Source organism: Elephantulus edwardii, unplaced genomic scaffold (genome assembly GCF_000299155.1).
Source record: "Elephantulus edwardii isolate Elephantulus edwardi_28Jun2011 unplaced genomic scaffold, EleEdw1.0 scaffold00071, whole genome shotgun sequence".
NCBI classification, from domain to species: Eukaryota; Metazoa; Chordata; class Mammalia; order Macroscelidea; family Macroscelididae; genus Elephantulus; species Elephantulus edwardii.
Window position 1 is genome coordinate 15,638,800 of NW_006399821.1, and position 6,351 is coordinate 15,645,150.

The 6,351-nt window shown below is 41.7% G+C and overlaps 1 pseudogene; it reads right to left on the minus strand.

Moving 5' to 3' along the window:
• Nucleotides 1-1,921: 1,921 nt before the first annotated feature.
• Nucleotides 1,922-2,448, minus strand: LOC102849758 (annotated as a pseudogene).
• Between the last annotated feature and the right edge of the window lie 3,903 nt (nucleotides 2,449-6,351).

Sequence of the window (6,351 nt, forward strand, 5' to 3'; positions counted from 1 at the left end):
GGGGGAAAAAAAGTAATCCAACCAAATGTAGATTTAATTGAATGATATAATTTTTGTTACACAAAAGTACAATTTTGATCAAAACGGTTATAAAATTGTTAGAGCAGTACATCAACAAGGTGGTATCAGAAATTCAATCTGGATTCAAAAAGGACGTGGAAAAAAGGATGTCTTGATATCAGATGGATCTAGGCTGAAAATAGAGAGTTACAGACAGGTGTTTCCTTGCGTTTTATTGATTTGTCAAGGCATTTGACTGTGTGAATCATGATGAGTTATGGATATCATTGTGAAGAATGTGAATTCCAGAACACTTAATTACACTTATTTGCAATCTGTACATAGACCAAGGGCAGTCATTTGAACAAAACAAAGGAATATTTTGTGGTTTAAAATCAGGAAAGTCCTGCATCAGGATTGTCTATAGATGGATTTTCTTTAGTATTTGTTATCATTCATATATGTTGTGTTTTATGCATGCACATTGCATTTTATACAGACTTTCATTTACATTATATTTCATTCATATATATTCGGAGTTTCCCCCCCTTACATGATGTTTGTGAATAGCCTGTGATGTGCATTTGCTGAAATCAAAGAGGACCTGAAACACTTAACTGACTCAAGGATATTTAAAAAACATAAATATTTTCTCTCTTTTTCCAACACACACACACACACACACACACACACACACACACACACACTCTCTTACTTCTTACTTTCCATGATGAATCTACTATAATGGCATTTGCCTAAATCAGTGGTTTTTCAGCCTGGCTGCACATAATGATCAGCTTGTAGCTTCCAAGCATAATAACTACATGAATGCTGTGTATAGGAATTACTCCAAGGGACTTCTTCATGGCCAGGGTAAGCAAGGTTTTGGTATGCAAGTTGAGCAGGGAGTTAAATCAAGTTGTTGGGAAGGTGAAGGAACTGGCAAAAGAAAGAACTGTTTAGGCCACATGACCTTCACCCACAGAAAGTAAATACAGAACTGGAGAGAGTTAGCAGATTAAGTGTTTGGGTTGTGAGCAGAGTGAAAGTGGAGAACTGATAAGTATTAGGTAGCAAGGAAGAGCCAGGAAGAAGGTCAAGTGAGAAGCGTGTGGGTCTGCATAGGTTGAGAAAGTACAGGAATATCTTTAATTTTTGTACTGCACACCCACAATTTAATAATATAGGCAGACTGCGCATAAAATTGTAAAAACACAATTTTATGGCACAATCATATTTCCTATTCTTTTCAGATATTCCTTAGGGAAACCTCATTTTTCATTTCAATGATAGGGCCAGCTGGGACTCTGACAAGGCAAGTAGGGAACTTAACCTCAGGTACAAAGTTTAAGGGTCTGCTAAAAAAAACTCAGAATGCGAAAAAGTACATATGTTGTTGTTGTTGTTAAGTGCACTTGTATAACTTTCATCGTTTCTCCCAGTTCATAGGGTTTCCAGAGGCAAGCTATTTCAGAAGTGAATGCCACTGCTGCAGATGTTGTATGTGCCGTCGAGTCGTTTGCGACTCATAGCGACCCTATGTACAACAGCCCTAAACCCTGCTCTATCCTGTGCCAATCCCACTGCCTCTGACACACCCATCCCAATTACCCCAGTTACTGAATCAATCCACCTCATAGAGGGTCTTCCCCTCCTGCCTTGTCCCTCTACTCTACGCAGCATGATGTCCCTCTCCAAAGACCTGTCTCTCCTTGCAACATGTCCAAAGTATGTCAGACGAAGCCCCAGAATCTTTGCCTCCAAGGAGTAGCCTGGTTTAACCCTCTCTAGGATGAATCTGTTTGTTTTCTTGGCAGTCCATGGTACATTCAATACTCTTCTCACAGATAGCATTTTTTCCCCAATCCCGAAGGTGGTTTTTTTTTTTTTTGCAAACTGGGATGAGGGAGAGGTGCTGTGCCTAGAATAAGGTGTTGGGCCGCTTGGTGGTGAACTGTGGCTTGTGCTGGCGACGCAGGACTCAGCAACATAGGAACTTGATCTTGGAGTCATGGAACTGCTTGACTGCAGGCCGGCGGCACTTGTTGGCTGCTATCCCCTCCACCTTCATGACCTGAATGGAGTGGGCCCGGTCACGACGCCAAGCACCCACGTCATGGTAGCAGTGGGTGACGGCGCCTGTGGTGGTCAGGTCCCTGTGCTCCCGGTACATGTTGTGGGTCCCACTGCGGGAGTCATAGTGCAATCAGATGCCAAAGTGCTTCGCGCTCAAGGGGGATTCGAAAACCTGCCCACCTTATACAGTCTCCCCAGAAGACTTCTTCAGCTTCTTCAGCTGTGACACAAAGTACCAGAAGGGTCGGGGGAGAAGATGCGCATGTGGTAAAGCAGTGGAGTCGGATACTTGGGGGTGAGCAGGCAGCGCGCCACCACCTTGTTCTCATGAAGTGTTCCCGAAGCCTTCACAGTGATCTCTACATATAGCATTTTAAAGCAATATTTTTTAAAAAATAAAGTAGTTTAAAAAGTTTTTGATGAAAATAAATGATCCAAATTTCAAATGTTGTTGTTGTTGACTACCGTAGAGTCAAGCACGACTCATAGCGATTCTATGAACAAAAGACATAATGTCTTTCCATAACTATTATCATTTCTTCAAGTTCATAGAGTTTCCAGAGGCATGTGGTTTAGGAAGTGGATGCCACTCCTGCTTCCAAACCTGTTTTACAACTTGGAGCTCCACCAAACACTGACCACGTTGGGAAACCATTCAAATAGAGACAAGGTTATCTATTTGTCTTGTTATGGCTCAGGAGGATACTCTTGTTGACATCTGAATAGTAAGTGTAAGGTTAAATGTCCACTTCCCATCGTCAGTTGGTCATTGTGTGGTGGCTTGTGTGTTGCTGTGTGCCATCAATATGTCAAATACCAACAAAGTCATGCATGGTGGACAGTTTTCAGTGGTGTTTCTAAACAATGATTGGTTAGAAAACAAAGATTGGCAATTTCCCCTGAAAATTAGCTGATGGGAACCATGCATAACTAAGTGTTGCCTAACATAATTCTGGAAGGTGAGTGTCTTAGGTTGAAACTCAACTCGGTGTTGTTGAGTTGGTCCTCATTGATAGTGACCATATAGGAAAAAGTAGAACTGCACCATAAGGTTTCTGAGGCTGCAAACCTTAGGAATTACCTGCCTCACCTTTTTCCATAAGAGTGGCTGGTGAGTTCTAACCACTGAGCTTGTGCTTAACAGCCAAACTCTTAACCTGGAAGACACTAGAAATACCAGGACCACAACATTAGATTAGGAGAATGGTTTGTTGTGTTATACACAGTGTTGTCATGAGTCAAAGTTGACTCAGCATTACCTAAGAACTATAACAAAATTTTAAAAGTATATATAATGAAGGATGGGAAATCTCCTCCTGTGAGATCAACTGCCTCGGAAAACCTGCTGGAGGGTCAGCTATGGGTCGGTTCTGACTCTACAGTCCACAGCAACATATATAATGAAGGACATGGATATGAACATATATTATGTTCTTGTTGTTATGTGCCATCGAGTCGTTTGTGACTCATAGCGACCCTCTGTACAAGAGCCCTAAATGCCGTTCTATCCTGTGCCAACCTCGCTGTCTCAAACACACTCATTCCCACCACTCCACTCATAGAATAGTTCCATCTCACTGAGGCTCTTCCTCTCCTGCACCGTCCCTCCACTTTCCCAAACATGATGTTCCTCTTCAAGGTCCAGTCCCTCCTTGCAACATGCCCAAATTATGTCAGACGAAGCTTCAGAATCCTTGACTCCAGGGAACTTTCTGGCTTCACCCTTTCCAGGGCAAACCTGTTTGTTCTCCTAGCAGTCCGTGGTATATTCAACACTCTTCAGTCTCTTCTCAGGCTGACTCCTAAAAGAGATTCTAAAGGAAGAAAACTTGGTGCTATAGTTGTACCAAAAGAAACAACAAAGTAACAGTTGTTCACTGGGATTGAAGGAGCTCTTCTCTACATGAAAATTTACTCTGTGGACAATGGGATCCAGGTCACAGATCAGTTACATCAGCTTCTGGTTGGAGCCCGGGAAGCAGTGAGTTCTCAAATATGAAATCTGCGTAAAAAGAGGACAAACTGTCACAGTCCCAGCAGCAAAGAGAATTAGAGTCTTTGGCCTTTACCATACGGCAGTAAACAACAGCTTAATAAATAAAGAAAACATTATTTCTAACTTACATTTGTCACACCATGGAGTTTCTTTGCTGTTGTTACATGTACATTATATATAGGCCTAATTGCATGCCTGTGTGAATGACAAGAAGCATTCTGGAATAGAGAGCTGCTATCCAGTGTGCAGTGGGACTAATGTTTATCCTAGGAGAGAGCAAAAGTACGATGACATTACCCACCTCTACACAGCTGTCAGTTTGCCATTCTGTGATGGCTTGTCTGTTCCTGTGAAGCTGGAAGCTATGCCACTGGTATTTTAAATTCCACCAGGGTTACCCATGGTGGACAGGTTTCAGCAGAGCTTAGAGACTTAAGACAGACTGAGAAGCAGATCTGACTATCCACTACTGAAGTAACAGGCCTTCAGAAGAACATTGCTGGGTATAGTGATGGAGGATGAACCCCTCAGATTGGAAGGCATCAGATAAAACTGATTTCCTTGATTTCTCCTCTATTGTTATTGTTTGTGTTAGGCACTGTTGAGTCGTGTATGACTCATAGTCATATGACTCATATGACTCTATGAACAAAATATCTGAACTCTGTCCTATCCTGTGCCATTCACACAATCTCTAACGTACTTGAGCCCATTGCTGCAGTCAGTGTCAATCTTCCTGGTTGAGGGTCTTCCTCACTTTGCCGGCTCTTCACCTTCCAAGCATGATGTCTGTATCCAAGGAATAACATAGCTCCTTCCAGTAACATGTCTAAAGCATATGAGATGGAACTTTATCATCTTTGTCTGCAAGAAGCACTCTGGCTACACCCTTTCAAAGACGTATCTGTTTGTTCTTTTGGCAATCCATGGGATATTAAGTACTCTTCTCCATCATCACAATTCAAAGGCATCAATTTTTCTTCTGTCATCCGTATTCACTGTCCCATTTTCAGCAGCTTAACAAGTGATTGAAAAGGCCATGGCCTGAGCGAGGCGCATCCTAGTCCTCAAACTGCCATTATTCCTCAATAATTTGAAGAGTTCCCTGACTGCAGACTTTCCCAGTGCAATGCTTTTCCTGATTTTCTGAATGCTGGCACCAAGGGTGTTGATTGTGAATCCAAATAAGATGAAATTGTTGACAGTTTTATTCTTTTCTCCTTCTCTCATGATGTTGCCTATAGGTCCCATGTTGAGAATTTTGTTTTCTTGACACTGAGATGAAATCCATATTGAAGTCTATATTCTTTGTTCTTCTGCAGCAAACACTTCAGGTCTTTCTCACCTTTGTCAGGAAAGGATATGAAAACCCTAGAAGGATGTGAATAGTTACAGTATTACAAGTAGAGGCAAGATTGGAAGTCAATCAAAATGAGGAAAAAACAGCTGCAAACATCCTTTAATAGAACATGGGATGTATACTGTATGAACGTTGGAAAAAGAAAAGTTGTAAAGATGAAATGGAATTCATGAATATTGACCTTGTAGGTATGAGTGAATCAAGATGAACTGGATTTGGCCACTTGAATCAGACATGATATTTCTCCTATATGAAGATCCAAAGGTGTCACGTACTAAAAGCAGCTGCCTTACTGGGTTTTTCTTTTTTCTATTGAGGAAACTTGCTGCCTGATTTACCAGAAGAAAATGTACCATAATATATTGTTTTTTCCCCAGGTGCTACTAGGCTACACTAAAACTGAGGGAGTTGAGAAAAGGTCTGGAAATCGTTGAAAATATTTATCAAGTCCTTTGTCATTATAGAGCCCTGTGTCATGGTGGCTTAGTCCATAGGAGTTGTGCTGCTAATGTGAAGACAGCATCTCTCAGGTGGTTCAAATCCAACAGTGATTCCTCAGGGAAAAGACGGCTATTGCCTTCTGTGTGATTTACAGTCTCTAACCACCCCCTCAGCCCCCCCCCTCCATGGAGGGTTGGCTATGAGTCATTTATGACTTGCAAACAATGATTTTGTGAGCGTGTCTTTATTGGAGTTGGTGGTCAGTACTCAACTGCTAACCAAAAGGTCAATGTTTCAAATCCACCCCCGACTGTGCGGAAAAATTACGGATGCCAATCAATAACTTTTTGTCTCTATCAATGTCTTTTTGATTAACCATTGATTTGGGGCTGATGGCCTCTTATTTAGATCAGTTGGGACCTGGAGAGCAGGCTCTTTTGATTAATGGTTGGTGGCTGGGAGCCTCTTATTTAAATCA